This window comes from Haliotis rubra, unplaced genomic scaffold (assembly GCF_003918875.1).
Source record: "Haliotis rubra isolate DU_JTF1 unplaced genomic scaffold, ASM391887v1 Scf26, whole genome shotgun sequence".
NCBI lineage: Eukaryota > Metazoa > Mollusca > Gastropoda > Lepetellida > Haliotidae > Haliotis > Haliotis rubra.
The window spans coordinates 3,302,340-3,315,723 of NW_025766669.1; positions in this window are offsets into that span (position 1 = coordinate 3,302,340).

The window sequence follows — 13,384 nt, forward strand, 5'->3', positions numbered from 1 at the left end:
GGGAGAGTTGACAGAGACTTGTTGGGGAGGCATTACCGTATTACCTGTTGTTGGTGTGAAGGAGAGTTGACAGAGACCTGTTGGGGAGGCATTACCGTATTACCTGTTGTTGGTGTGAGGGAGAGTTGACAGAGACATGTTGGGGAGGCATTACCGTATTACCTGTTGTGGTGGGAGGAGAGTTGACAGAGACATGTTGGGGAGACAGTACCGTATTACCTGTTGTTGGTGTGAGGGAGAGGAGAGTTGACAGAGACTTGTTGGGGAGACAGTACCGTATTACCTGTTGTTGGTGTGAGGGAGAGTTGACAGAGACTTGTTGGGGAGACAGTACCGTATTACCTGTTGTTGGTGTGAGGGAGAGTTGACAGAGACATGTTGGGGAGGCAGTACCGTATTACCTGTTGTTGGTGTGAGGGAGAGTTGACAGAGACTTGTTGGGGAGGCAGTACCGTATTACCTGTTGTTGGTGTGAGGGAGAGTTGACAGAGACTTGTTGGGGAGGCAGTACCGTATTACCTGTTGTTGGTGGGAAGGAGAGTTGACAGAGACTTGTTGGGGAGGCAGTACCGTATTACCTGTAGTTGGTGTGAGGGAGAGTTGACAGAGACTTGTTGGGGAGGCAGTACCGTATTACCTGTTGTTGGTGTGAGGGAGAGTTGACAGAGACTTGTTGGGGAGACATTACCGTATTACCTGTTGTTGGTGTGAGGGAGAGTTGACAGAGACTTGTTGGGGAGGCAGTACCGTATTACCTGTTGTTGGTGGGAGGGAGAGTTGACAGAGACTTGTTGGGGAGACATTACCGTATTACCTGTTGTTGGTGTGAGGAGAGTTGACAGAGACTTGTTGGGAGAGGCAGTACCGCATTACCTGTTGTTGGTGGGAAGGAGAGTTGACAGAGACTTGTTGGGGAGGCAGTACCGTATTACCTGTTGTTGGTGGGAAGGAGAGTTGACAGAGACTTGTTGGGGAGACATTACCGTATTACCTGTTGTTGGTGGGAAGGAGAGTTGACAGAGACTTGTTGGGGAGGCAGTACCGCATTACCTGTTGTTGGTGTGAAGGAGAGTTGACAGAGACTTGTTGGGGAGGCAGTACCGTATTACCTGTTGTTGGTGGGAAGGAGAGTTGACAGAGACTTGTTGGGGAGGCAGTACCGTATTACCTGTTGTTGGTGGGAAGGAGAGTTGACAGAGACTTGTTGGGGAGACAGTACCGCATTACCTGTAGTTGGTGGGAAGGAGAGTTGACAGAGACTTGTTGGGGAGACATTACCGTATTACCTGTTGTTGGTGGGAAGGAGAGTTGACAGAGACTTGTTGGGGAGGCAGTACCGTATTACCTGTAGTTGGTGTGAAGGAGAGTTGACAGAGACTTGTTGGGGAGGCAGTACCGTATTACCTGTAGTTGGTGGGAAGGAGAGTTGACAGAGACTTGTTGGGGAGGCAGTACCGTATTACCTGTTGTTGGTGGGAGGGAGAGTTGACAGAGACTTGTTGGGGAGGCATTACCGTATAACCTGTTGTTGGTGGGAAGGAAGGTTGACAGATACCTGTTGGGGAGACAGTACCGTATTACCTGTAGTTGGTGTGAAGGAGAGTTGACAAAGACATGTTGGGGAGGCAGTACCGTATTACCTGTTCTTGGTGTGAGGGAGAGTTGACAGAGACTTGTTGGGGAGACATTACCGTATTACCTGTTGTTGGTGTGAGGGAGAGTTGACAGAGACATGTTGGGGAGGCATTACCGTATTACCTGTTGTTGGTGTGAGGGAGAGTTGACAGATACCTGTTGGGGAGACATTACCGTATTACCTGTAGTTGGTGGGAGGAGGAATTGACAGAGACTTGTTGGGGAGGCAGTACCGTATTACCTGTTGCTGGTGGGAAGGAGAGTGGACAGATACCTGTTGGGGAGACATTACCGTATTACCTGTAGTTGGTGGGAAGGAGAGTTGACAGATACCTGTTGGGGAGGCAGTACCGTATTACCTGTTGTTGGTGTGAGGGAGAGTTGACAAAGACATGTTGGGGAGGCAGTACCGTATTACCTGTTCTTGGTGTGAGGGAGAGTTGACAGAGACTTGTTGGGGAGACATTACCGTATTACCTGTTGTTGGTGTGAAGGAGAGTTGACAGAGACTTGTTGGGGAGACAGTACCGTATTACCTGTTGTTGGTGTGAGGGAGAGTTGACAGAGACTTGTTGGGGAGGCAGTACCGTATTACCTGTTGTTGGTGGGAAGGAGAGTTGACAGAGACTTGTTGGGGAGGCAGTACCGTATTACCTGTAGTTGGTGGGAGGAAGAGTTGACAGAGACTTGTTGGGGAGACATTACCGTATTACCTGTTGTTGGTGTGAAGGAGAGTTGACAGAGACTTGTTGGGGAGGCATTACCGTATTACCTGTTGTTGGTGGTGAGGAGAGTTGACAGAGACTTGTTGGGGAGACAGTACCGTATTACCTGTTGTTGGTGGGAGGGAGAGTTGACAGAGACTTGTTGGGGAGGCAGTACCGTATTACCTGTTGCTGGTGGGAAGGAGAGTTGACAGAGACTTGTTGGGGAGGCAGTACCGTATTACCTGTAGTTGGTGGGAAGGAGAGTTGACAGAGACTGTTGGTTACCGTATTACCTGTTGTTGGTGTGAAGGAGAGTTGACAGAGACTTGTTGGGGAGGCAGTACCGTATTACCTGTTGTTGGTGGGTGAGGGAGAGTTGACAGAGACTTGTTGGGGAGACATTACCGTATTACCTGTAGTTGGTGTGAGGGAGAGTTGACAGAGACTTGTTGGGGAGGCAGTACCGTATTACCTGTAGTTGGTGTGAAGGAGAGTTGACAGAGACTTGTTGGGGAGGCAGTACCGTATTACCTGTTGTTGGTGTGAAGGAGAGTTGACAGAGACTTGTTGGGGAGACATTACCGTATTACCTGTTGTTGGTGGGAAGGAGAGTTGACAGAGACTTGTTGGGGAGGCAGTACCGTATTACCTGTAGTTGGTGGGAAGGAGAGTTGACAGAGACTTGTTGGGGAGGCAGTACCGTATTACCTGTTGTTGGTGGAAGGAGAGTTGACAGAGACTTGTTGGGGAGACAGTACCGTATTACCTGTTGTTGGTGTGAAGGAGGGAGTTGACAGAGACTTGTTGGGGAGGCAGTACCGTATTACCTGTAGTTTGGTGGTGAGGGAGAGTTGACAAAGACTTGTTGGGGAGGCAGTACCGTATTACCTGTTGTTGGTGTGAGGGAGAGTTGACAAAGACTTGTTGGGGAGGCAGTACCGTATTACCTGTTGTTGGTGGGAAGGAGAGTTGACAGAGACTTGTTGGGGAGGCAGTACCGTATTACCTGTTGTTGGTGTGAGGGAGAGTTGACAGAGACTTGTTGGGGAGACATTACCGTATTACCTGTTGTTGGTGTGAGGGAGAGTTGACAGAGACTTGTTGGGGAGGCATTACCGTATTACCTGTTGTTGGTGTGAGGGAGAGTTGACAGAGACTTGTTGGGGAGACATTACCGTATTACCTGTTGTTGGTGTGAGGAGAGTTGACAGAGACTTGTTGGGGAGGCAGTACCGTATTACCTGTTGTTGGTGGGAAGGAGAGTTGACAGAGACCTGTTGGGGAGGCATTACCGTATTATTACCTGTTGTTGGTGTGAAGGAGAGTTGACAGATACTTGTTGGGAGAGACATTACCGTATTACCTGTTGTTGGTGGAGGGAGAGTTGACAGAGACTTGTTGGGGAGGCAGTACCGTATTACCTGTAGTTGGTGGGAGGGAGAGTTGACAGAGACTTGTTGGGGGAGGCAGTACCGTATTACCTGTTGTTGGTGTGAGGAGAGTTGACAGAGACTTGTTGGGGAGACATTACCGTATTACCTGTTGTTGGTGTGAGGGAGAGTTGACAAGAGACTTGTTGGGGAGGCAGTACCGTATTACCTGTTGTTGGTGAAGGAGGAGTTGACAAAGACTTGTTGGGGAGACATTACCGTATTACCTGTTGTTGGTGTGAGGAGAGTTGACAAGAGATTTGTTGGGGAGACAGTACCGCATTATTACCTGTTGTTGGTGTGAGGGAGAGTTGACAGAGACTTGTTGGGGAGACATTACCGTATTACCTGTTGTTGGTGGGAGGGAGAGTTGACAGAGACTTTGTTGGGGAGACAGTACCGTATTACCAGTAGTTGGTGTGAGGGAGAGTTGACAGAGACTTGTTGGGGAGACATTACCGTATTACCTGTAGTTGGTGTGAAGGAGAGTTGACAGAGACTTGTTGGGGAGGCAGTACCGTATTACCTGCAGTTGGTGGGAAGGAGAGTTGACAAAGACTTGTTGGGGAGACATTACCGTATTACCTGTAGTTGGTGTGAAGGAGAGTTGACAGAGACTTGTTGGGGAGGCAGTACCGTATTACCTGTAGTTGGTGGGAAGGAGAGTTGACAGAGACTTGTTGGGGAGACAGTACCGTATTACCAGTAGTTGGTGTGAAGGAGAGTTGACAGAGACTTGTTGGGGAGACAGTACCGTATTACCTGTTGTTGGTGTGAAGGAGAGTTGACAGAGACTTGTTGTTGGGAGACAGTACCGTATTACCTGTAGTTGGTGTGAAGGAGAGTTGACAGAGACTTTGTTGGGGAGACAGTACCGTATTACCTGTAGTTGGTGTGAAGGAGAGTTGACAGAGATTTTGTTGGGGAGACATTACCGTATTACCTGTAGTTGGTGTTAGGGAGAGTTGACAGAGACTTTGTTGGGGAGACAGTACCGTATTACCTGTAGTTGGTGTGAGGGAGATTTGACGGAGAGTGAGTTAAGCAGGCGTAAAGCACAAGGAAGGAATTTCACGTATGGTGTGCTATCCTCGCAAGCAGCACGGGCGTACCGTTGGAATAACAGAGCTTCAGGTATCTGAAATGATATTGCAATTTGCAAATTTGGAGATTAACAAAAATTTGGGGGCAGGGGAGAAACAGAGAGACAGTGATATAATTGGTATCCCAAATAATCTGCCGCAAATGCCAAGCTGCTTTTGTCAATCAGGCGCATATCAAATAAAATAAAACATTCTTGTTTAAAATATAAAAAAATATTTATTGTTTGCAAATGTATTTCATACGAGGACAAGCTGACGTCGTGAAACGTCCCTAAAGCGACATAAACCTACTTCCAGTCCGTTCAATCAGGGAAAATAATGATTAAAATCTGTGTGTTATAATGAAACGCGTTTTTATAGCCGGACACTTAAGTGCTGTAAACATATCAAGTTACACGTGTTGAACCAAGCGTCCCGTTACGAGGCTACTAAATTACTTATGAGCAAACTGATCATTTAAGTGACCGGTCTGCATTACATGTACCAACTACGTCTCCGAAATAGATGTTAGACTGGGAAATTATTCGACTGCACATGATGTTTTATTTGAAGCCAGTCTGTACGTACCGATGTGACGGGAAAACTGGGCTCCGTCCATTATCTGTCAATGTTTGCGCAATTTGATGATAGCGCGGAGCGCGCCAGCTTGTCCGACAAATCAGCTTCACAATTTTATGAGAGTTGAAATGCTGAATTGAAAATAAAACGAATTACAGTTAAATAACTCGCACATTATGGAGGAACACATTTGTCTCAGTTAGAGTTTTATATGAAATGGAAAACAAATTAATGATGCCCAGTGATATATAGTGGAATTTGGAAGGTATCATTTCCTTTACATTTCAGGGAATGACTATTCTCGGTTCTGACCGTTGTCCAAGATAACAAGCCCTTCCTAAACGTTTTAGGACTTATAGAGACTAGCATTCAGTATGTATCCGTAGTTTCCTATCTTATCCCCAAGTGAACAAGCCATTTACTTAATGCAATGTACTTATTTATGTAAACCTCTAGTTGCTACTATTTCCACTATATTTCAACGTAGGCAAATTCTTCAGGAGTGTGAATCTTTAGTGATATGATTTTTAGCATTTTGTGATATGTATGTTTTAAAATCACTTTTTATATTTTAATGCTTTTATGGAAGACATTCGTGTCTCGTAGGCTCTATGGTCGGATATTGCATATTATTTTACTATTATGTATGTTACCGTGTAGTATGCAATATTTGACACGTTAATAAAACAATCTTCTTCTTCGGTAATCTGAAAACGGATGTCAAGACATACATGATGATGTGCTTTCCCTGTACTTCTCGATACATATTGAGATATATTTATTTTAAAAAGCAGGTTTGTGATAAAGAGAATATTTTTTTACATTTATTAAACATGAAACATTACAGAGACTAAATAGCCTGGAAATGAATTCCAGTAGTGTCAATCAACTTCTACTAAACTGGTTAGAGGAAATAGCGCGAGTCATCTTCACTTTTGCATTTTACTTCCACAGTCTAACATAACTAAGGTGACTCACAGACGTATAATAGTTCAGATTTCTGATCATTTCGCTAAAAATCAAAAGACTCAGACTCCCGCGTGACCTTTGCCCTTATTGACAATACTGACTCAAAAATTGCTTCCGAGATTCTACAACTGTGCTCATCCAGTCAATGATTACGGTTCAGACGGAACGGTATTTCCAGAAAGATAAGGCGCGTCATTTTGACCTCTATATTTTATTGGAAAGTATGTCCGAGTACTTCTTTTCTCAATCTTTTTACTCTGACCCTTATCAAAAAAGAGAAAGGAATCTGTTTCCCAGATAGCATGTGTTGGCTGACCCGATTTGCCATCCCGATCCAGGGAGACTTGGTTCCAATCATTCCGGCAGTCCGATGGGACTTGGTTCGTGGAAGCTGTCACGATGGAGCGTTGATTACAGATGTCTATCTTTGATCAAATTTGCAAACGTTTTATAGGCCATTTTTATAAGGAGAAATATTCTGCTGTGTACGTTTTTTCTGAAACACGACCACGTCTCCTACGTATGATGTGTTTCTGTCACGTATGACCAAGTCTCCTACGTATGACGTGTTTCTCTCACGTATGACCAAGTCTCCTACGTATGACGTGTTTCTCTCACGTATGACCACGTCTCCTACGTATGACGTGTTTCTCTCACGTATGACCAAGTCTCCTACGTATGACGTGTTTTTCTCACGTATGACCAAGTCTCCTACGTATGACATTAACATTACACTTTAAAAAAATAGGGACTCCTGAAATTTCAATTTGGATAGGAAGTATAAGCGTTAACAAATTCTTCAAAGGCAGACATCTCATGAACGCACCACCATTTCTCTTTATATCACCACCCCTAAACACAATGCATGGGATGCACGTGCACACGCAGTTGGCCCATACACGTGCATGGGGGTCATTCTTGATTTTGACGGTTTTCAAGAAGGTCAATAAATCACTGTAGACCATTAATTTTGGCGATCATCTTGCTAGTTGTTAACTAGTGTCTGTTTCCAGCCGGTTTTTTATTTTATTTTATTTATTTATATGGAAATTTATTATAAATGAAAATCGTACACATGCAAATTCTCACGTCAAACACCATTCATCTTTCAAGAGCGATTACGGTACAAACAACCATAGCCATAAGGAGATGAGGTGAAATTGGGTTTAACGTCGTGCTTGAGAATATTTCGCTCATATGACGACGTGCATGCGTGTGTATGTGTATGTGCGGCTGCTTGTACTAGCCCAGGCTGAAGCTGGTTTTATAGTGCTAGCCCACTGAGATACCATGCCGCAGTGAAGCATGAATACCCCACTCAGACACATTATACTGACTCTGGAGCCAAACCAGTCCTCGTTGTACCCATTAATGCCGAGCGCCAGGCAGACACCAACAAGTACCATATTTTAACGTCTTTGGTATGACGCGGTCGGGGATCGAACTCCGCGACCTTCCGCTCTCCGGGCGGACGCTCTAACCACTACACCACGGAGGCGGTTCCATAGTCATAAGGAAGTGCAAAGTGGTGATGCATTCTCAACACATTCATTATCATCATCACCATTGATTGACTCCGATATATCTCCCCGGTTGTTGTTCTTTTCAGTCGTTAATTAAAAATGAAGTTCCCCTACTATTTTCTGAAGAGTATATCGCCTCACGTAAGATATGTAACTCCTGTGCGTAAGTGAGCTTAGCTTTACGCCGCTTTTGCAATATTCCAGCAAAACCACGGCAGGGGACACCAGAAATTGGCTCACACATTGTACCCATGAGGAGAATCGAACCCGGATCCTCGGCGTGACGAGCGAACGCTTTAACCACCAGGCTACCCCAACGCCCCCCAAGCGATGTTGCGGTTAACGAATTGATTATACCATGTCGCGTGAGTTAGTGGCGATTGTCCTACGTCGTATTGAGCAATAATCCGGTTATATAAAGGTGATATATAATGGAATTGTGATGGTTTCGGGTACTACGTCACACAAGCATACAGAGGGCGGTGGGGTAGCCTAGTGGTTAAAGCGTTGGCTCGTCACGCCGCAGACCCGGGTTCGATTCCCCACATGGGCACAATGTGTTAAGCCCATTTCTGGTGTCCCCGCCGTGATATTGCTGGAATATTGCTAAAAGCGGCGTAAAACTAAAAACTCAGTCAGTCACACAAGCATACAGACCCAGAGATTGTCACGCACGATCGCTGTATCATTGGAAGCGAATCTGAATGAAGTGAGTCAGTGAATTTAGTTTTAAAGCAGCTTTTAGCAATATTCCAACATCACCACGGGGAAAAACAAATGAGCTTCATACATTAAACCCATGTGGTGAATCGAATCCATGACTACACAGAACGCTGGGACCACTTAGCTTATAGTCTGTTTGCAGTGAAAACGTACCGATGACTGTCACTTTAAACCAAAAGTAAAGTAAATAAAGTGAAATTAAGACTGCGAATCCTCATGATTTTACCTTGCCAATTGAACATTTCAATGTCAGAATTTTATTCGACTTAGGACAAAAGATGTTTAACAAACGATCATAGTTTCACATGGCTATTATTTTTTTGTATTACAAGGGGGTATGCACATCAAATGAAACACCGAAAACGACAAGGTTTGTTATAAGTTAACGCTCTTCACGTACCGCACGTGCATTTGTTTCACTGTTCCAACTACTGTGCGTACCCCCTTGTAATACAAACCAGTAATAGCGATTTGAATCTATGATCGTTTGTTAAACAACTTTTATCCTAATTTGAATAAAAGTTTGAGATTTAAATGTTCAATTATGAGGATTCGCAATCTTAATTTCACTTTATTTAATTTACTTTTTGTTTAAAGTGAAATTCATCGGTACGTTTTCACTGCAAACAGACTATATATAGTAGGCTACCGCCGCTCAAGTCTGAAAGGATCTGGGGCGGTGGCGTATCCAAATGGTGAAAGCGTTCACCTCAGGCCATAAGCACTGAGTTCGATTTCGAAATATGTACAGTGTGTGAAGCCTATTTTTATGTCCCCCGACGTCATACTACTGGAATATTAAGCTAAATGCAGCGTAATTCTCAACTCACTCACTCAATTGCAAATTTGGAGATTAACAAAAATTTGGGGGCAGGGGAGAAACAGAGAGACAGTGATATGATTGGTATCCCAAATAATCTACCGCAAATGACAAGCTGCTTTTGTCAATCAGGCGCATATCAAATAAAATAAAACGTTCTTGTTTAAAATATAAAAAAATATTTATTGTTTGCAAATGTATTTCATACGAGGACAAGCTGACGTCGTGAAACGTCCCTAAAGCGACATAAACCTACTTCCAGTCCGTTCAATCAGGGAAAATAATGATTAAAATCTGTGTGTTATAATGAAACGCGTTTTTATAGCCGGACACTTAAGTGCTGTAAACATATCAAGTTACACGTGTTGAACCAAGCGTCCCGTTACGAGGCTACTAAATTACTTATGAGCAAACTGATCATTTAAGTGACCGGTCTGCATTACATGTACCAACTGCGTCTCCGAAACAGATGTTAGACTGGGAAATTATTCGGACTGCACATGATGTTTTATTTGAAGCCAGTCTGTACGTACCGATGTGACGGGAAAACTGGGCTCCGTCCATTATCTGTCAATGTTTGCGCAATTTGATGATAGCGCGGAGCGCGCCAGCTTGTCCGACAAATCAGCTTCACAATTTTATGAGAGTTGAAATGCTGAATTGAAAATAAAACGAATTACAGTTAAATAACTCGCACATTATGGAGGAACACATTTGTCTCAGTTAGAGTTTTATATGAAATGGAAAACAAATTAATGATGCCCAGTGATATATAGTGGAATTTGGAAGGTATCATTTCCTTTTACATTTCAGGGAATGACTATTCTCGGGTTCTGACCGTTGTCCAAGATAACAAGCCCTTCCTAAACGTTTTAGGACTTATAGAGACTAGCATTCAGTATGTATCCGTAGTTTCCTATCTTATCCCCAAGTGAACAAGCCATTTACTTAATGCAATGTACTTATTTATGTAAACCTCTAGTTGCTACTATTTCCACTATATTTCAACGTAGGCAAATTTTCAGGAGTGTGAATCTTTAGTGATATGATTTTAGCATTTTGTGATATGTATGTTTTAAAATCACTTTTTATATTTTAATGCTTTTATGGAAGACATTCGTGTCTCGTAGGCTCTATGGTCGGATATTGCATATTATTTTACTATTATGTATGTTACCGTGTAGTATGCAATATTTGACACGTTAATAAAACAATCTTCTTCTTCGGTAATCTGAAAACGGATGTCAAGACATACATGATGATGTGCTTTCCCTGTACTTCTCGATACATATTGAGATATATTTATTTTAAAAAGCAGGTTTGTGATAAAGAGAATATTTTTTTACATTTATTAAACATGAAACATTACAGAGACTAAATAGCCTGGAAATGAATTCCAGTAGTGTCAATCAACTTCTACTAAACTGGTTAGAGGAAATAGCGCGAGTCATCTTCACTTTTGCATTTTACTTCCACAGTCTAACATAACTAAGGTGACTCACAGACGTATAATAGTTCAGATTTCTGATCATTTCGCTAAAAATCAAAAGACTCAGACTCCCGCGTGACCTTTGCCCTTATTGACAATACTGACTCAAAAATTGCTTCCGAGATTCTACAACTGTGCTCATCCAGTCAATGATTACGGTTCAGACGGAACGGTATTTCCAGAAAGATAAGGCGCGTCATTTTGACCTCTATATTTTATTGGAAAGTATGTCCGAGTACTTCTTTTCTCAATCTTTTTACTCTGACCCTTATCAAAAAAGAGAAAGGAATCTGTTTCCCAGATAGCATGTGTTGGCTGACCCGATTTGCCATCCCGATCCAGGGAGACTTGGTTCCAATCATTCCGGCAGTCCGATGGGACTTGGTTCGTGGAAGCTGTCACGATGGAGCGTTGATTACAGATGTCTATCTTTGATCAAATTTGCAAACGTTTTATAGGCCATTTTTATAAGGAGAAATATTCTGCTGTGTACGTTTTTTCTGAAACACGACCACGTCTCCTACGTATGATGTGTTTCTGTCACGTATGACCAAGTCTCCTACGTATGACGTGTTTCTCTCACGTATGACCAAGTCTCCTACGTATGACGTGTTTCTCTCACGTATGACCACGTCTCCTACGTATGACGTGTTTCTCTCACGTATGACCAAGTCTCCTACGTATGACGTGTTTTCTCACGTATGACCAAGTCTCCTACGTATGACATTAACATTACACTTTAAAAAAATAGGGACTCCTGAAATTTCAATTTGGATAGGAAGTATAAGCGTTAACAAATTCTTCAAAGGCAGACATCTCATGAACGCACCACCATTTCTCTTTATATCACCACCCCTAAACACAATGCATGGGATGCACGTGCACACGCAGTTGGCCCATACACGTGCATGGGGGTCATTCTTGATTTTGACGGTTTTCAAGAAGGTCAATAAATCACTGTAGACCATTAATTTTGGCGATCATCTTGCTAGTTGTTAACTAGTGTCTGTTTCCAGCCGGTTTTTTTATTTTATTTTATTTATTTATATGGAAATTTATTATAAATGAAAATCGTACACATGCAAATTTCACGTCAAACACCATTCATCTTTCAAGAGCGATTACGGTACAAACAACCATAGCCATAAGGAGATGAGGTGAAATTGGGTTTAACGTCGTGCTTGAGAATATTTCGCTCATATGACGACGTGCATGCGTGTGTATGTGTATGTGCGGCTGCTTGTACTAGCCCAGGCTGAAGCTGGTTTTATAGTGCTAGCCCACTGAGATACCATGCCGCAGTGAAGCATGAATACCCCACTCAGACACATTGTACTGACTCCGAGCCAACCAGTCCTCGTTGTACCCATTAATGCCGAGCGCCAGGCAGACACCAACAAGTACCATATTTTAACGTCTTTTGGTATGACGCGGTCGGGGATCGAACCCGCGACCTTCCGCTCTCCGGGCGGACGCTCTAACCACTACACCACGGAGGCGGTTCCATAGTCATAAGGAAGTGCAAGTGGTGATGCATTCTCAACACATTCATTATCATCATCACCATTGATTGACTCCGATATATCTCCCGGTTGTTGTTCTTTTCAGTCGTTAATTAAAAATGAAGTTCCCCTACTATTTTCTGAAGAGTATATCGCTCACGTAAGATATGTAACTCCTGTGCGTAAGTGAGCTTAGCTTTACGCCGCTTTTTGCAATATTCCAGCAAAACCACGGCGGGGGACACCAGAAATTGGCTACACACATTGTACCCATGAGGAGAATCGAACCCGGATCCTCGGCGTGACGAGCGAACGCTTTAACCACCAGGCTACCCCAACGCCCCAAGCGATGTTGCGGTTAACGAATTGATTATACCATGTCGCGTGAGTTAGTGGCGATTGTCCTACGTCGTATTGAGCAATAATCCGGTTATATAAAGGTGATATATAATGGAATTGTGATGGTTTCCGGGTAGTATGTCACACAAGCATACAGGGGCGGTGGGGTAGCCTAGTGGTTAAAGCGTTGGCTCGTCACGCCGCAGACCCGGGTTCGATTCCCCACATGGGCACAATGTGTTAAGCCCATTTCTGGTGTCCCCCGCCGTGATATTGCTGGAATATTGCTAAAAGCGGCGTAAAACTAAAACTCAGTCAGTCACAAGCATACAGACCAGAGATTGTCACGCACGATCGCTGTATCATTGGAAGCGAATCTGAATGAAGTGAGTCAGTGAATTTAGTTTTAAGCAGCTTTTAGCAATATTCCAGCAACATCACCACGGGGAAAAACAAATGAGCTTCATACATTAAACCCATGTGGTGAATCGAATCCATGACTACAGAACGCTGGGACCACTTAGCTTATAGTCTGTTTGCAGTGAAAACGTACCGATGACTGTCACTTTAAACCAAAAAGTAAAAC